The 19,791-nt window shown below is 43.8% G+C and overlaps 1 long non-coding RNA gene across 3 annotated transcripts; it reads left to right on the top strand.

Moving 5' to 3' along the window:
• Positions 1–144: 144 nt before the first annotated feature.
• Positions 145–18,023, top strand: LOC104984569. Of its 3 annotated transcripts, XR_824761.1 has the most exons (4): positions 145–304; positions 2,989–3,079; positions 3,265–3,395; positions 17,695–18,023. It is a non-coding gene; the product is annotated as an uncharacterized LOC104984569 (long non-coding RNA). The 3 variants fall into 3 exon arrangements; XR_824760.1 differs by lacking the exon at positions 3,265–3,395; XR_824762.1 differs by lacking the exons at positions 3,265–3,395; positions 17,695–18,023 and adding an exon at positions 12,777–12,819.
• The last annotated feature ends 1,768 nt before the right edge of the window (positions 18,024–19,791 follow it).

Raw genomic sequence — 19,791 nt, 5'->3', positions numbered from 1 at the left:
ACCCCGTTTCCCGAAAATAGAGCCTGAATTCCACCCATGTGGTCCCTGGCCTGGAATGTGACACTAGCCACAGAGTGAAGGTTAGGAAAGAGAGTTGGCTTTCTATGTGATCCTGGGCAAGCCACCCACTTGTCAGAGCTTCAGTCTCCCCACTGTGAAGGACAGATTGTCATTTCTATCTCCACCAGAGATAGGTGTGTAGGGCTAAAAGCTGAGAACGCCAAAGACTTCTTCTGCAGTTCCTCTCTCTGTGCCTTGGATGACCCTCCCAGCTACAAATTCTAGGCAGTCTGTTCTGCTCGGGGTGAGAGAGGGAATGGGGGCGGGAGAGGGGGAAAGTGCAGTTGTAAGCCCTGGGGCACTTTTGGTTGGGCTTCTTCTCTCTCTTTGGAATGACCAGCTTTGGAAAGATTCTTTCTTAGGAATTGGATTCTATGCCTTTGTGAATATGCAGAGGGTTTTCTTTTATTGTTTTATTGAAGTATAGTTGATTCGCAATGTTGTATTACTTTCTGCTGTACAGCAAGGTGGCTCAGTTACACATATATATTCCTTTTCATATTCTTTTCCATTATGGCTTATTACAGGATGTTGAATATAGTTTCCCTCGCTGTACAGTGGGACCTTGCTGCTTATTCATCCTATATGTAATCATTTGCATCTGCTAATCCCAAACTCCCAATCCTTCTCTCCTTCCACCTTTCCTCCTCCGTGGCAAACACAAGTCTGTTCTCCATGTCTGTGAATCCCTTTCTGTTTCATAGATAAATTCATTGATGTTGTACTTTAGATTCCACATATAAGTGACATCATACGGTATTTGTTTCTCTTTCTGACTTTCTTACTTTCTATGATGATCTCTAGGTCCATCCATGTTGCTACAAATGGCATTATTTCATGCTTTTTTATGGCTGAGTAATATTCCATTGCATCTATCTATCTATATATCACATTTGGCAGAAGGTGGCATTTAGATAAGACAGTACTTTTATAACAGACTTACATTCCTAAACAAAATTCATTCTCAAATTTGTAAGCAATAGAGAGAAATTTACAGCACTAGGCCTTATAAACATTATCACCATATCACAAGAGTGAAACTGTAACGTACCAAACTTTAAAAGCTCTTTCTTTGAGATATTTACTTTTTAAGGAAAAGAAGGAATTCTTTCTGTTCAGGGCAGTGACTCTGACTGTACTCCTTAATGCTTTCCACTCAGAACTCAGTGGCCGTCTCCCTCCCTCCAGGTCTCTGATCTAATGTCACTTCCTTTAAAGGCCTTCCTGACCTTTCAAAAATAGCACTCCTGTCACTATCATTTTACTTGGTTCATCACATCCTTACTATATCTTTACCTGAAATTATATCCTTTATTTTTGTTTTCTTCTGCTTATTGTGTTTTTCTCAGTGGGAGCTAAGTTCCACGAGTGCAGAGAATTTGCCTCGTTGCTAGTGGCTAGATATCTTAAGGGCTTCCTGGTAGCTCAGCTGGTAAAAATCTGCCTGCAGTGCAGTAGACCCCAGTTTGATTCCTGGTTTAGGAAAATCTCTTGGAGAGGGGATAAACTACTCACTCCCTGGTAACTCAGATGGTGAAGAATCTGCCTGCAATGCAGGAGACCTGGGTTCGATTCCTGGGTTGGGAAGATCCCCTAGAGGAGGGCATGGCAACCCACTCCAGTATTCTTGCCTTAAGAATCCCATGGACAGAGGAGCCAGATAGGCTATCATCCAGGGAATCGTGAAGAATTGGGCAACTAAGCACAGCACAGCACAGATAGCTTAAGTGCTCAATAACTACTAAGAACTGAATGGAAGCGGCCTATCTATTCAAAAAACTCACTGAGTATTCTAAGATATGCAGAAGAAACTAGTAGTAATATTCAAGAGACTTCTAGTTAAATTGTTTTCTGGGCAAAGTACTGCTGGTCTATAACTATTACACTAAATAATCGCACAGTTTTCCACAAAGCAATGTTGCTAAAGTTCCAAATATGTAAGTTAAGATTGATATATATTTTAATGCTCAGCACGAAATCAAGAACTGTGGAGCTGAAGGTACTAGCAGTCACAGTATGAGAAAAATCAAATCATCTTTCTGGGTCTCAGTTTATTTTCTTCTGTAAATGTTGGCAAGTGATATAATTTAGGGAAATCCTCTTTTTATATGTTTCTGGAACATAGAGCCAAGCACAAGTTCTTAAGCATCATAAAACCAATCAGACCGGTGTTCTAAAAGATCTTTACTTTTTCCAAAATAGCACACATTGTTGTAAACAATTAAAATAGTACCAAATGTAGGCCTCAGAAAGTTTAAGTGTCTCATAATCCCACACCTCAGAGATTGTTATATTTGCATTTATTCTTCTAGGAAGTCATAGACAAATCCCAACATAATAACAATAATATCAAGAATAACCAGTGTTCCAAAACTTTCTTATTTTCGTGGAATAATGTCTGTTGATATCAATTCACGTAGATCTACTTCATTCTCTCATTTGCTATAAAACCTTGTCTTTACCTGACAGCACATTTTTTTTTTTCAAGGAGATGGCCTGTGGTTTAATAGGGAAGTAGTTCTACAGCTGGGTAATCTTTCATCATATAGGTAATTGCTTCGGTGTTTTCACCATAAGACCTTCAAGGAAGATGAAATTGTTTCGGTGGATTTTTCATAGCAAGAAACAGAGAACTATCCCATCTTTAAAAAAGAAAATTTCCCTGATGGAAATTTATCTATTTATTAATAAATGGTTATTTCAACTGCCAGAGTCATCCTGAATGTTTTCCTAATGTGATTTTTCTTTTGTCAGTTAAAATGAAGGGAAAAAACAACTGTTCTTTTCATGTGAAAGCATAAACTATGAGTTGTCGATTACAGGTATTCACTCCTTAAGACAGTTCAAAAATTCCACTCTCTGGCTGTGCTCCTGAATTCTTGCCCACTCCGTGTTATGGTCCTAATTCTCGGCTTTGTGTTTCCACAGCACGTGTTACTTTGTTCTCAAGCCCATCACACCATGCAGACATCACCACAAGGCCCACTATCTCCTTCTGGAGACTAGCACATCCTTCAGGGTAGGTTTGTCTTTTTGTTCCTGGTAAATTGCATAATGCCTGGCACATAATAAGTGCTTACTAAATGTTATTGGATGACTGAATGTTTAATTCTCATTATTTGTGGGGATGACCACATGCCTCCCGATTTATTCAGGTGCCCTCTTTCCTTCCTGTTCCTTTGTGGCTATTTCCTTTATCACTAGGAGCTGGAACCAGTTGTGAATTGAAGGATGCCAAGCATCTGCTGAACAGCAAGAAAACAATCAAACTGGTGAAAATTGCAGCTTGACATGGCACAGGGAGAGGACCACAGAACTGGAAGGCAGGAGGCCTGGTACTGGTCTTCACTCTGTTACTAACTCAGTTATCCACTCATTCACACTTTCAACAAATATCAAGCACTTCTGTGTTCAGGCACTGTTCTAAGTCCTGCAGATGTAATGGTGACAAGATCCTAGCTCTTCTGGGACTTACCATCCAGAAAAGAGTCAGACACACAGAGAGGAAAACATATATGAGAGAATAGGTTGATGTCATAGGGAATGACTGGATGGGCTACCTCAGTTTTGAGGTCAGGAAGGGCGTCTCTGAGTACTGACATTTCAGCTGAAGTGTGAGTCACTAATATAAAAAGGAAACAGTCATTCAAGGATCCTGAGGAAGAATATTCCAGGATGAACACCCAGTGCAAAAGTCCTAAGGTGGAAATAGATTTCAGGTTTTCATGGGACAAAAAGACCAGTATTGCTTGAGTGGAGAGATGAGTGGAAAGTGATTTGAAATGACTTTGAAGAGGTAGGCAGAAGCCATGTAACATCTTGCTTTAAGGAATTTGGACTTTATTTCAAGTACAATGGGAAACCACGGGAAGGTTTTCTGCAGAAGGGTGACAAGATTATTCCGGCTACCTTGTCAAGAATGGATGGTAGAGTGGTTCCAGGTGGATCAGCTGGAAAGCTAGTGTGGTCATTGAGGTAATGGTGGCTTGGACATCAGTGACTTTAATGAAAATGGAGAGAAGCAGATGAATCTGGAATATGTTTTGGACATAAATTGGACAAAACTTGCCAATCCACTGGATGAAGATGATGAAGAAAGAAAGGAATCAAGGCTGACTCCTAGATTTACAGGTTGAACAACTGGGTGAACACTCATGCTAATGACTAAGACTAGGAACTGAGGAAGGAGCAAGTGTGGGAGGAAAACTCGAGTTCTTCATGGGTAAATTATATCTGAGTCGCTGGTTAGATATCCATGTGGGAATGTGAAGAAGGCATTTGGACACTCAAGTCATGTTTAGGAAAAAGTCATGGCTAGAGGCAGAAATTTTGGAATCATAAGCATATAGATGGTCTTCAGAGTTGATGGGGCTAGAGAGCACACAGAAATGGGAGTAAAGGATGCTCAGGACAGATCCCTGCTACTCTCTAACCTAGAGAGACTGAGTAGAGGAGAAGGAGCTAATAAAGGAGACAGAAGTGAAGGAAGATGGTGGGCTATCCTGTCCTGAGCCGAGGGAAGAACAGAGCCAAGGGAAGAAAATGTTTCAAGGAAAAAATAATCAAGTGTGCTGAAAGTTCAAAAGAGACAAGAATGAAGAAGTGGCCCCTGGATTTATCAGATGGAGTTCACTGATTACCTTGACAGCAGCAATCTCCAGATAATGGGAATAGAAACCCACTTTGAGTGTGTTAAGGAAGGGACGTGGAAATTGCAACTCATTTTTGAAGTTGAAGGAAAGTAGAGAAATGAGTTAGCTGAAGGGAGACATGGAGTTTGAGGGAGGTTCTCAGAGCATGCCCATGAGGACGCTTCCACAAAAGAGGACTACTGACTACGTAAGAGAAAGGGAGACTGCAAGAGCAATCCTGAGCAGCAAAGTGGTATGGGATCCAGAGACAGTAAAGAGGCTGACTTTTGAGAGGAACAAGGGATCTGGGTTCACAGAAACAGAAGAGGAGGCAGAGGGGAGGCAACCAGATGTAGGGAGGTGTTTGGATCTGGTGGCAAAAAGATGTGGGGCTTTCTCTCCATGTGACTGTGATCAAGTCACTTATCTTGCTGAGATCTGTTGGAGAAGCTAAATAGGTCTGCTCTGATCATGGTAAATGCACTTCTTTGAGCCCAGTCATTCTGCTAATGACACATGCCTTAATACCTGCTTCATTCATTAAGAGACAGAATGGGGAAGGTGCGGGGTTCAACCTAGAACTAATTGTAATTATAGCTCCTGACAATTGAACACGGCAACACTAGGTCTTATATGGTGCTGTCCTTATATTAGCTCTAACCTCTACACACTCCGCAAGGCAGAATTAGTCCTATTAGAGAGATGAAAAAACTGAGGTGGGAAAAGGTGGTCATGTAACTTTTCTAAAGTGATGAAGTGATGTATATATATGGCTGAGTCCCTAAGTTGTTTACCTGAAATCATCACAACATTGTTAATTGGCTATACTCCAAAACAAACAAACAAAAAGTTTCAAAAAATATATAAAGTGATGAAGTGAGAATTTAAACCTAAAGTGGGACTCCAAGTCCATACTTTTACCCATTATATTCTATTGCCCCAGCAAAGAAAGGGGTGAAAGTTTCACTGGGAGATTGGTTGGGGGGTGGGGTGGTTAATACCTTCCAACATTCTCACCAACTGCTTACTAATTCCTGAGACTTCTTAAGGCAAGCAGGAGGCTGAGTTTTCTGCACCAGGCTCAGTAACTAGTGTTCTGGACTCCTTGATAAAGGCCCCCTGAAAGCAGAGGAATTGAACCCATCCAGCTAGTCCATCCCTCAACACAGTCATCCAACAAATTCCAGGAGCTGGGACATATGCTACCAGTTACCAGTGTACTAGGTGAATCCTCAGTCAGGTTATTGTGGCCTTAAGACTTTCCAGATGTTTCCTGGGAAACAATCTTTGTACAGTTTTATAATCCAATACAAAGTGAGGTCAGTTCTTAAGAATATATACAGGCCGAGAGGGGCTACCTCCATGCCTTTCAGTGGGACTAAAAGTCAGCAGTTTTTAAGTGCAGAAACAGTAAGAGTTCAATTTTCTAAGATAATAAATAGATTAATGAGCAGAGCACAGGTTCAGGAATAGAAACACAGGGTTCTTGCCTCAGCTCTCTTATTTCTTAGCTGGCTGACTTTGGAGAGTCTACCAAGCTTTCAGTCCAGGGTTTGACTATCAGGTGCTTATAACATGGCATCCAGGGATCTCCATGGGAGGTTGACAGAATCCTATTTCAATAACACTGAATTCTTTTGTGATCCTCTTTTGTTTTATGCATTTATGGGCATTTTTGCCAAATTGTCAGTGGGTCCATGACACAAAGCAGGTAGGAACCTGCCAGAGGATCTCTGGGATCCCTGTTTGATTCGACAGAGTGTCCACTCACATACCTTCTAAAAGTGAAAGTGTTAGTTGCTCAGTTGTGTCTGACTCTTTGTGACCCCAAGAACTATAGCCCACAGCTTCTCTGTCCATGGGATTCTCCAGGCAAGAATACTGGAGTGGCGTGCCATTTCCTACTCTATGGGATCTTCCTGACCCATGGATTCAACTTGGGTCTCCAACATTGCAGGCAGATTGTTTACCATCTGAGCCACCAGGGAAGCCTTCTGGGAGAGAATTATTTCTTTTAACGAAGTCCAAATGAGTTTGGAGGAGTGAAGGGCAATTCCCCAATGCAAGTGAAAGAGGTCAATGAACAGGAGGTAATGGAGCATCACACATGGGCTGGGGCCTAGGTGGCAGAGGGAGAGAGCCCAACTCCAGGCTCTCACATACTATCTTCATCAAGTAGAGGGGCTGAACCATCTGAAATTAACAGATACGTACTACTACATATAAAATAGACAAGCAACAAGGTCCTACTATATAGCACAGAGAACTATATTCAATATCCTCTAATATACCATATGGGAAAGAATATGAAAAAGAATATATCTAAATCACCTTGTTATACACCAGAAACTAACACAACATTGTAAATCAATTATACTTAAAAAAAAAAAAAACTCTGCTGATGATTTCAATGTGCAGGGAGGTGAGAACCACTGAGTCATGTTTTTCCTTGCCTTTGACCATCCTGCTTGCTTCTCCCTTACCTGGAATCCCTCCCTGTCCTCTTTACCTGGTCACCTCTTGCTGGTCCTCCAGAAGGTTTTATCTGAAAGTCTGGCTGTGCTCTGTGGCCTTCTCTGTGCTCCCAGGGCTGCTTTAAAAACACCTCTCTAACACCCGCCCCCCAGCATTCTGGTCTGTGGTTTGCCCATCTTCCCTACAAGGCTGTATGTGGGAAGGGATGTGGCTTCATTTCTCTGAAGGTCCAGCTTCCAGAATGGTGCCTGGCGCAAAGTAGGAGCATGGTAAATGTTTGTTGAGTAAATGATGGCATGAAAATGCTTGTGGGGAAAGAAACAGAAATGTGGCCAGACACATGTCCAGTCCTTCTCAGTTCCCTGCGAGGCCTCATAGACACTTTGGGAGAGCTTTAGGATGAGTATGTTTGGAGAGGTCTGAGGCTGAATGTGGACCTGACATTTGGAAATACACGAGTTCGGGTTTTAGAAAGGTCTCTCATACGCTGTCGTAGTTTGCACAACGACAAGGACTGAAATATCGGGGGCTCAGCCCCAGCTGCCCCTGGCCAGCCATCTCTCAGCCCACAGCGTCTGCTCAGCTTCTGAGTCAAGCTCCCTCTTTGTGCCTTACAGAGATGTTGGTTCTGTCTCAGAAAAACAAAGAACACATTCTGACTGTGAGAGAATGGCTTTCAGGGTTTTCTGGTGCAGCCCTGGAGAGAAGACACTTTTATTTCTATCTGTTCAGTGGGGACCAGTAGAGGCAGGGGTGTGTCCATGACCTTCAGTCATGAGATTCGGACCACTGGTAGGGCCTCCCTGGGGTGGGCACCTTGAGGTTTTCGGGTGGGATAGTCTTACGTTTATGGAGAAGGATGAGGACGAGGAGGAGGTGGAGGAGGACGAGGAAAGCTGTTTTATTAAGAACCTAACTAAGGGCGTGCATACATCTGTGCTAAGTCACTTCAATCATGTCCAACTCTGTGTGACCCCATGGACTGTAGCCTGCCAGGCCCCTCTGTCCATGGCATTGTCCAGGCAAGAATACTCGAGTGGGTTGCCATGCCCGCCTCCAGGGGATCTTCCTGACCCAGGAATTGAACTCACGTCTCTTACCTTTCCTCCATTGGCAGGAAAGGTCTTTACCACTAGCACCACTTGGGAAGCCCTAACTAATGGTGCTCAAATAACATGCACCTACTGCAAACAGGAACCCTGTGATACAGGTACTACCTCTATATTACTTTTACCTTTGAGTCACGTGTCTTCAACCCCTACATTCTTTGTCTCCAAATTCCCTCCATCCAGCCTCCTAAATTTCCATTTCGTCTTTTCTCTCCTTCCCCAGAGGCAACGCCTTACCTCAGGCCGCCATCTAATCTGTCCTGAGAAGGTTCACATGTCATCAGCTCATGACATACGTCACAGCCTTAGTGGGAGCTGCATTTGGATGTGGGTCTTGTATCAAAGGGACCTTCTCTATTGAGTCAAAGATTCTGAGACTCACCAAGATTCCCTTGAGGTTTCTGACTAATCCCCCTCAGACTGACTTCCTTCTGTCTTCCCAATCCCAGGCCCAAATCTTTGATCTGTTCTCATAAGTCAATCATTTATTAATTTAATAAATGTTTACTGAGCACTTCATAAAGACTACTCATTTTGCTAGGCAGCAGGAAGATAAGATGAAGAAGGTCAAATCCCTGTCATTGGGGACTTCACTGTTCTGGCTCCTTTCCCCTCTGAGTAGATTGCTCTGGTCACTTGTTTCTCAGCCTCTCTCACCTGAATCAGTTGCCCTTGTAGAAGAAGCTGAACATGGCCATTAATGACACAAACTCCTAAAGACTCAGGAACTCTGCATCCTGCTGTGAAGGGCCCTGGGCAACTCTGTTCTGCCCATCTGGGGGTTGCCCATGGTCTCATACCTTCCCCCTCCCCCAGCCATACCCAAGAGAAGGACAAAGCTGGGACCCTTAGCATCTCAGGTGCCTAGCTCAGCCTTGCAGGAACCACTCTGGGTACTTGGGACTACTGGGGGCCCTAGTCTTTAGGGAAAAAGCCTGCTAACCTGTCAGCCAGAAATCCTCTTATCGTTGGTGTCGTGAACTCTCAAGTAAACATGCCTTAAATACATTTAGCCTTTAACGATCCAATGTCTGCTTTCCTGGCAACTCCTGTGTCTTTGGACTGGTCTGCTTTGATATAGTTAGATCAACAAAAATTTAGGAGAACAAACTCAACTTTTAAAAGAAAAATATGTAAACCAAAGAGCTCCAAATAGGGAGGTTTCGATCATGACCAGGAGGCCAGTGATTTTCTTAAAAGGGCCAAAGAGGGGCTCCCCTGAAGAAAGTCTGCTTGGCCTGAAGGAGGGTCTGACCTCACAAGCCTAAGGGATGCACACACACACACTCTGCCTTTTTTCTCTACAGTTTGGCTTGAGATGACCTTCTTGTTATCATAATAACTATCCCGGCTTGAGAATTTCACTTCGTTGAGATTCACCCTAACTCACTCCAAAGCACCCAACAGACAGCCTGAAGATTTAGGCATCAACCCAATTTACCCCTTCCCCTCCTCTCCCACCAGCCAGGACTCAGAGCTGTGCAATTTTCCAGGAGCTGGTGCCTCCATCTGACTGGATTTCTCAGGACCTTCCCACTTCAGGAGGGTTATCTGAAAAGATATCCATGACCTGCTTAGGGAATAATTACAAGTCGTGGTGTGGGGATATGCTTGGGCAGGGAGGGCTTCAACTGAAGCCCTGAGGGACTGGATTTGAAACTGGGGAGAAGGAGAAAGTTAAAAAAAAGAAAAAAACAACCACCAAAAAACAAAAAAGCAAACAATGGTACAAAGGAAGCACTGTTCCTGTGAGCAGATGGGGTGGCGGGGTCAGCCCAGCCCAGGTCGCTGTACCAGGCCTCCCACAGCATCTGTGCAGGGTTGGGAGGAAGTACATCTCTGGTCCAGGGACAGCATAGGCCAAGGAAATAGCTCAGGGGATAAATGGCTACATTAGGACATCCTGCAGAGCCGAGGGATCCCCACAGGACTTCAGATTAGAAAACTGGATAAGTGGGCAGGGGGGATTCCTAGCTCAACTATATAAGAGTCCTGCAATGTAGACTGCCAAATAGAATAATGCAAGTGGCATAGTGAACATTCTGCCTTGAAATACATGGCTTAACAGCTACCTGTTCAGATTAACTAACCAGAAAACTGCCAGATCTTCAAGTCCCACAGGGATCTGTGGACATAGGCATAGGAGGCTGCCTTTAGACCTGCAGCTCCTTCTAACGTTTGTGATTTCCTATACACCCAAACATGTGGTTATTCTGTATGCTCTTTAAGGCCTCTTCCTTTCCTGAGCATCTAGAATTTTACAAAGACCCATAGCTAAACACGCAGAAGGCAATGGCACCCCACTCCAGTACTCTTGCTTGGAAAATCCCATGGATGGAGGAGCCTGGTGGGCTGCAGTCCATGGGGTCGCTAAGAGTCAGACACGACTGAGCGACTTCACTTTCACTTTTCACTTTCATGCATTGGAGAAGGAAATGGCAACCCACTCCTGTGTTCTTGCCTGGAGAATCCCAGGGACGGGGGGAACCTGGTGGGCTGCTGTCTATGGGGTCGCACAGAGTCAGACACGACTGAAGCGACTTAGCAGTAGCAGCAGTATAGCTAAACATGTTACAGATGAGTCATGCTGTGAATGGTTACTGGGTGGACAGCAGAAGGAAGAAGGATTCATGTGACTGAACTTATTCTTGGTGATACTAGACCCTACTCAGATCCCTGAGAGTCTCAGGGATGAGGGAATTCATAGTCTCCTCTCAACGATGTTATAGCCAACTAAGGTTTATCCCATTTTATCTTATTTCACTTTTGGTATCTAGACAGGCCATTATTATTTACAGTCAAGAATCTGTGAGACGGACTTCCCTGGTGGTCCAGTGGTTAAGAATCCACCCTCCAACCCAAGGAACATGGGTTCAATCCCTGCTAGGGGAACTAAATCCCTCATGCTTGGGGCAAGTAAGCCTGCACACCCACAACTACTGAGTTCAAATGCTTTGGGGCCCATGCAATGAAAGATTCTGCATGCTGCAACTAAGAGCTGACACAGTCAAGTAAAGAAAAATAAAAGAATCTGTGAGAATCTCCTTTACAGCTCAGTTAAAGAATCCTTTTCCCATTAGGGCTTCTGGAAAAAGCACAGGTCTGTGAATCAAGACTGGAAGGTTCTAGGCCAAGCTTTGTCATCAGTTTGTAGCTGACCTTGGCAAGGAACTTCCTCTGCCCAGATCAAGTTCATCCTTTCTTGCCACTTTAACATTCTATGACTGTGATGTGGGACGAAGATAGGACCCCAGATAAGTTGGGGGAGTAAGAAAGGAAAGTGAGGGAAAGGTCACATTAGCTTGTGTGTGTGTGTGTGTGTGTGTGTGTGTGTGTTAGTTGCTTAGTTGTGGCCGACTCTTTGCAACCCCATAGACTGCAGCCTACCAGGTCGCTCTGTCCATGGGATTCTCCAGGCAAGAACACTGGAGTGGGTTGCCATTTCCTTCTCCAAAAGGAACTATAGAAAGAAAGAAAGTGAAGTCACTCAGTCGTGTCTGACTCTGCGACCCCATGGACTGTAGCCTACCAGGCTCCTCCATCCATGGAATTTTCCAGGCAAGAGTACTGGAGGGGGTTGCCATTTCCTTCTCCCACATTAACTTAGGAACCATGAAAATCCTTAGATCCCTACATAACTCTGGTCACATCTTTAAGTCCACTGGCTGCACTTCACCTTCCATGGGCCTCCTCAGAAGCACCAAGACTCACTGGCTCCCCTTTTCTTTCCTATGTATGCACCCATCATGGGAGTAGAGAGCCAAAGGGACAGGCTATGAAGTGAGAAAGGAGGGGGTGTGGAGCATACAGGTGGGGAAGATGCCTCCATCTTGAAACCATGTGCTGCAGATCCTCAGTATCAGGAGAGGACTTAGTCATGGGTAAATAGCATATGCTGTTTTCTTAAAATGCAATTGTTTACATGAAATAGACAACGCAAACACAGGTTCTATTTTTCTGCACTGTTTCCCTGATGGGGATAATAATAGTTGTGCAATCCAGAGTGTAGTTATAAACCTATCTTACAGTCACCAAGGAGCTGTGAGAAAGCCAAGCAGCACAGACTTGTGGTTTTGCAAACTCCAAACTATTTTCCTGATGAACTGCAATAACCCACCGTGAGACAGAAGAGATAGAGTCAAACTCCAAGTACATTTTGTCCTCACAGAGTTTGTTTTGACACCAGAAAAATTTCCTCTGTGTGCTGTTTTCACGCTCTTACCCCTATGAATTTGTTTCACACTCAATCTAGTGGACACTTGGTAAATATAAAGGTCTGTCTCTCCAGTACAAAGTGACTGACCGAGAATGGGAACATTCCAGAATTCCACAGGTTAGTTTATTTGCAGGACTCAAATGGTCTGGTAGATTCTTACACTAAACTGAAGAACTGATTATTTGAGAATGAGGGTTTCTCACTGATATATAAATTATATATCTATGTGACTATATGTGGCTGAGAGCTGTATATTGTGACCCTGCTTATTTAACTTATATGCAGAGTACATCATGAGAAACGCTGGGCTGGATGAAGCACAAGCTGGAATCAAGATTGCCAGGAGAAATATCAATAACTTCAGATATGCAGATGATACTACCCCTATGGCAGAAAGCAAAGAGGAACTGAAGAGCCTCTCAAAAACGAAGATCATGGCATCCAGTCCCATCACTTCATGGCAAATAGATGGAGAAACAATGGAAACAGTGAGAGATTTTATTTTGGGGGGTTCCAAAATCACTGCAGATGGTGACTGCAGCCATGAAATTAAAAGACACTTGCTCCTTGGAAGAAAAGCTATAACCAACCTAGACAGAATATTGTAAAGCAGAGACATTACTTTTGTGACAAAGGTCCATCTAATCAAAGCTATGATTTTTCCAGTAGTGATGTATGGATGTGAGAATTGAACCATAAAGAAAGCTGAGTGCCAAAGAATTGATGCTTTTGAGCTGTGATGATGCAGAAGACTTTTGAGAGTCCCTTGGACTACAAGAAGATCAAACCAGTCAGTACTAAAGGAAATCAATCCTGAATATTCAATGGAAGGACTGATGCTGAAGCTGAAGCTCCAATATTTTGGCCACCTGATTCGAAGGGCTGACTCATTCAAAAAGACCCTAATTCTGGGAAAGACTGAAGGCAGGAGGAGAAGGAGATGACAGAAGGTGAGATGGTTAAATGGCATTACTGACTGGATGGACATGAATTTGAGCAAGCTCTGGGAGTTGGTGATGGACATGGAAGACTGGCATGTCCATGGGTCGCAAAGAGTCGGATGTGACTGAGAGACTGAACTGAACTGATAAAGATCAAAGAAAGTCTAAACCAAGTTGAAAACCAACAACATTTAACTGATAATAAACTTCCCCAGGTGCTACATCTAGAAGAAATTCAGTACCAAATGATCTTCCCTGGTGGTGGTGGTGGTAAAGAACCCGCTTGCCAATGTAGGAGACATAAGAGACATGGGTTCAATCCCTGTGTCAGGAAGATCCCCTGGAGATCAACCCACTCCAGTATTCTTGCCTGGAGAATCCCATGGACAGAGGAGCCTGGCAGGATACAGGCTATAGGGTCACAAATAGTTGGACATGACTGAAGCAACTTAGCATACATCCATGCACCAAGTACAAGAACCAAATTGTTCATACATCACAGGTGTCTCAGTCACCAATGACATTGTAGCTTAGAAGTAGCATCTACAAGTTGTTCATGCTGAGATATAAGATGCTGCTGGCAATATTTATTTTAAAAACATACAAACAATATATCTCCGTTTCATTGCTCTAGCCACCCTTACTTATTATATTGAAAAGTACTTTTGTACTGTTTTTTTGTGTGTGATTTTAGGGGTAATTCATGTTTCAAAAAAGTGGAAAACACAAGAAAGCACAAACAAAAAAGTATATGAAAGCCAGCAATTCCACCAGCCAGAGAGAACCATGGTTACTATTTGGCATTTCTAATATACTGTAAAGAATTATAGAAGCGTGATAGAGAAGCAAATATCTTTTGAAATAAAATTGAGATCAAAACAAAAACTGAGAGGTAGGGAGACAAAAAGGTGAAAGAGAGACTCCAAGTGCGTCAGAGTTCATGTAAGAACTTCCAACAGACACCTTCCAACAGAGAAGTGGAAGATTTGAGCTAAACCTTGAACTCTTCCAGGACTAAGTTCCAGGAGTCTGCCTCAGGGTACCGTCTGGTTGTAACTGAAAGGCTCTGGCCCTGTGGCATCCGTGGCCTGTCAGGTTTCACAGCAGGTCAAGGCCCCTTCTAGGATTTACTCTGCTTTGTACCTTCCCACGTGGACCTGGAGGAAGGCCACAAATCAAATGCTTCTAACCCACCCTTCCTTTCCCCTCTCTTCCCCCTTAGCCAGGATTCTTGGCTCTCAGTAGACAAGTTTCTGTATAATTGATATATAATTATATGCTCCACCGTCACTACAATGACACGCTCCATTGTCACTACGGTGATTTTATATTTTGCTCCCTTGAGAGACGTTGTAAGAGAAGGAATATGGTTTCCCCTTCGTTTCACTTCATGCTTATTTATGCTAAATGTATAAAATGGCTCCTCATTCATTTCCCACACTCTGTATCAAAGAAAAATTTTCATCCAGTTGTGTCTTCTAATGACTCCACACAAGTCCCTTTGACTTTGGACCAGAACCATTCAATATTCATTCCACAAAATTTTCTTAAGCACCCACACGGGCCAGGCATCATTCTAAGGTGTCGGGAATACAGTGATGAATGAAATCAACAAAAATCCCATCCCTCATGGAGTGATCATTCTGGTGAGGCCAGATGCCAAAGGCCTCTTGCTGCATGCCAGCTCTTTCATTAATTCATTCAACAATCATGAGTGCCTGTTATAGAAGCTTTTTATGTGCTCACTTGGCTAGACTACATCACACTTGCCCTTCCTACATGTTTTTGGATCGGGTGGATCACAAGAGGGATTCTTATGTGAAATTTGCAGGCTGGGGGTGAAGCAGCAGTCATTTTGTCTAGTTGTTTATCTGCTGGCCCATCTCATTGGCATGAAGCACTGACCAGGCCCATATCTGCCCTCCCTTCCCCTAAGTCCTCCCTTGGCCTCCCTGACTCCTGGACAGTGGTGGGCATTTGCCCTCATGATAACGGACACCTTTGTCTGACTCGTCAGCTCTGTTACCTCTGGTGCACTCTACTCCAGTCTCCAAAAAACCTGATTCTGACATATCTGGCATTGCATGCTATCCACTCTCCTTTACCCCATCAGATCAGATCAGATCAGTCGCTCAGTCGTGTCCAACTCTTTGCGACCCCATGAATCACAGCACGCCAGGCCTCCCTGTCCATCACCAACTCCCGGAGTTCACTCAGACTCATGTCCATCGAGTCAGTGATGCCATCCAGCCATCTCATCCTCTGTCGTCCCCTTCTCCTCCTGCCCCCAATCCCTCCCAGCATCAGAGTCTTTTCCAATGAGTCAACTCTTCGCATGAGGTGGCCAAAGTACTGGAGTTTCAGCTTTAGCATCATTCCTTCCAAAGAAATCCCAGGGCTGATCTCCTTAGAATGGACTGGTTGGATCTCCTTGCAGTCCAAGGGACTCTTAAGAGTCTTCTCCAACACCACAGTTCAAAAGCATCAATTCTTCGGCGCTCAGCCTTCTTCACAGTCCAACTCTCACATCCATACATGACCACAGGAAAAACCATAGCCTTGACTAAACGAACCTTTTTTGGCAAAGTAATGTCTCTGCTTTTGAATATGCTATCTAGGTCGGTCATAACTTTCCTTCCAAGGAGCAAGCGTCTTTTAATTTCATGGCTGCAGTCACCATCTGCAGTATTTCCCCTTTAATTAACTAAGGAAATTTATTTATGTTTGTTGGTGGTGGTTTAGTCACTAAGTTATGTCCGACTCTTGCGATCTCATAGACTGTAGCCCGCCTGGCTCCTCTGGCCATAGAATTCTCCAGGCAAGAATACTGGAGTGGGTTGCCATTTCCTTCTCCAGGGGATCTTCCTGACCCAGGGATTGAACCCAGGTCTCCTGCACTGCAGGCAGATTCTTTACCAACTGAGCTACCAGGGAAATCCTTAAATTTATTTTATTTAAATTTAATTAGCTCAGTGATACATCAGTTATGAATGTTCTACTTTATTTATCCATTCAACAAATATTTATTAAGGATGTCTTATACGGTAGACACTCTGCTAGGTGCTGGGGATACACAGGGAAGACAGATGTGTTCCTTCCCTCATGAAGCTTACAGCCCAACAGGGGAGAACAGACCAGAAATTCACATAGACAAACAAAATTAGATTTTAAAAATGAGTGGGGCTGTGTAAACAGAGAAAAGTTGGCCAGGAGGACAGGAGGGTAGGACCTATTCCAGTAAGAGAGATGAGGAAGGCCTTAGTTATCCAAGTGCATATTTAAATATTAGAAAGTCAAAAAGATACAAACCCATTAAGTGTTCATCCATTTGAAAAATACTCCACTGCAGTTAAATCTCTTAAGGAGAAATATAAATAAAGATGGAAAGCTAGTGGTTTGGGAGACCCATGTTCAGGAGGAAAGAGACAGTCATATAATATTAACTGGAAGAACAGTGGGAGAACAGTCCTATTTTTTTCTTTTTCTTTCGTTTTGATTTGATGTTGAAAGGGGGAAATACATGGAAAGCAAGCCTTTCACTCCAACAGAGATGGTTTACTAAGAATGAGTTATTGAGAGTGAGTTCAGGCTGTGCCATCAAAAACCTCTCCATTAAGATAGGAATCAGGGGACACAACTTAGCAACTAAACAACAGCACACAACAGGGGAAAACAACAGGGGAAAGGATGGCACACAAGCTGACCCTGAGAGAATATGCAGCACATGCTTGGGACCAACAACTGGAGCACGCGTGTGTGCGTGTGTGTGCATGTGTGTGTGCGCGCGCGCGTGTGTGTGTGTGTGCGGTAGGATGCACTTCTTCCTTCACAGAAAACCTGATAGACTAGCCCATTCTGGGGAAATGAGTGAGCTGATGGCTCTGCATTTTCTTTGACACTTTCAAGGAATCCAGGATGAATCCATTCAGACTGGCTATGAACATCACGTATTACCTGAGTTGGAAATGCTCCCCAGTGAGAATCATTTCCCTGGTCAGGGGTTCCCAGTGACCCTGGAATAATTCACAACTGTCCCCAGAGTGTAAGCACCCTGAATTTAATCTTTTGGTGTCCCCTCAGTGTGCTAAGCAACGTGCTATGCACCCAGTGGGAGAATCAGTACTTAAGTGATGCTTTTATACAAAAGCTACCCATATGTGCCAAGTCAGCTTTTAAAGATTGGGGCCTGAAGTGTGGACTCAGGACACAGAGACCCCAGCAGGGAGCTAGTGGTCTTCTAATGTTTCTCATGATATTTTCAGGTCAAGGAACTGGTTTTGGATCCAGAGGAACAATGCTCCTCGTGTTTGGAATTCTACAGAAGAGAGTAAGAACTCAGACAGAAAGCTAAGAAATGAACCAATGTGATGAAAAACAGATGAAAGCCCCTTTCTTCTTAAACGAGGACATTACTTTCAAAACAAGGATGAACACTGTGTTGGGAAATTTCAAGTTCTGCTTACTGTTTTGCTCTTAGGGCAATTTTGATAAATAAGATCCCACTGTGATTCGTTGCCTTTTCCAAATTTGCTGTAAACTCCTTTAGCTTGGTGGTGGTAGGTTGATAGGTTATAAAGAAAACAGGAAGAGAAATCCAGGCTCAGTTCAGTTCAGTTCAGTTGCTCAGTCGTGTCCAACTCTTTGCGACCCCATGAATCGCAGCACACCAGGCCTCCCTGTCCATAACCAACTCCCCGAGTTCACCCAGACTCACGTCCATCGAGTCAGTGATGCCATCCAGCCATCTCATCCTCTGTCTGTCCCCTTCTCCTCCTGCCCCCAATCCCTCCCAGCATCAGAGTCTTTTCCAATGAGTCAACTCTTCGCATGAGGTGGCCAAAGTACTGGAGTTTCAGCTTTACCATCATTCCTTCCAAAGAAATCCCAGGGCTGATCTCCTTCAGGATGGACTGGTTGGATCTCCTTGCAGTCCAAGGGACTCTCAACAGTCTTCTCCAACACCACAGTTCAAAAGCATCAATTCTTCGGTGCTCAGCCTTCTTCACAGTCCGACTGTCACATCCATACATGACCACAGGAAAAACCATAGCCTTGACTAATGCCTTTTTAAGAGTTAGTGCCCTTGAGGGCACCACTTGATTCAGCTTCTACATCTTTCCATGTATCCTATTATTTCGGAAATCACTTTGCCTATATGTCCTCAAAATACCTAAAAATATACACTCCTTACTAGATGGCACTAAATTTCATTTTAAATTTTAAAAGAGGAAAAATGTTAGTGCCTTTTATCCTGGAATCTGACATTTCTTCTTGGGTCAGAATATCTGGAGTTTCTGTGGTTCATCAATGTCCAGGAAACTAAGCACTAAACCTTTCACAGATTTCTGCTATAAAGATTTTTACAAACATACACTGATGCAAAGGCTCAGTTGTCACCTCGAAAGACAGTGGTGTTCCTCAGCCTTCCTGTCTGGCCCTGATTAGCACAGACATAAATAGTATAGGCCTCTGGTGTGGCCTTGTCACAGTTCACTCACCTTGGCTATTAATGGCCTTTACCTGACAGAGCAAATGACCTGTCATGGGTCGAGTGAACAAAAGAAATCATAAATATTCAAGCAAAAGGGGAAAAAATATAGGCACATGTAAAGTTCTAACCCAAGGTCACCCAGCCTATAGCTGTCAGCCAGAAATTGTCACCGTCTTTCCTCCCATGAGGCATTACTGCGTGGAGAACATGTAAGTATCATCATTAGAGTCTGTCCTGGGGTAGCTGGGCAATTCTGACAGAGGAACCGCAGCCCAAGACCCCACTCTTGCACAGGTGTTCCTGTGACCTGGCTTCCATGTTGGACTCGGACACCAAGGCCTGGATTCACCACCACTCCACCACTGCAGCAGGAGCTCAAGGAGTCTCAAGTCAAAGCTCAACGTTTATTGCATGAAGCACTTTGAAAATCTTTTGTTATCAAAAGTATTCCCTTGAGCCTTGGAGAGGATTACCAAGTAATGCTTTCTTCCTGCAGCTTATTTCTTAGGAAATTACCTCCAGGCCTGCCAAAGTCACAGAGACCTGTGGGATTTCACTCGTGTCTTTGCATGTGGAACACTTGAACATCCCTTGTGATTTTCTTCACTCCTATTTACTGAAGAGAAAACAGAAGATCTGGGAAAGATCTGGGCTGCTTGCCTCTGGTCTCTTGTCTGCCCTGCTGGCAAGCATCCAGGTGACAGTTCCAGGAATGAGGCTGGGGACTGTGAACAGATCCATACCTGCTGCTTCAGTTCAGTTCAGTTCAGTCGCTCAGTCGTGTCCAACTCTTTGCGACCCCATGAATTGCAGCACGCCAGGCCTCCCTGTCCATCACCAACTCCTGGAGTTCACTCAAACTCATGTG

Source organism: Bison bison, unplaced genomic scaffold (genome assembly GCF_000754665.1).
Source record: "Bison bison bison isolate TAMUID 2011002044 unplaced genomic scaffold, Bison_UMD1.0 scf7180017864032, whole genome shotgun sequence".
Classification (NCBI taxonomy): Eukaryota; Metazoa; Chordata; class Mammalia; order Artiodactyla; family Bovidae; genus Bison; species Bison bison.
This window is presented reverse-complemented; position numbering and strand designations above follow the sequence as displayed.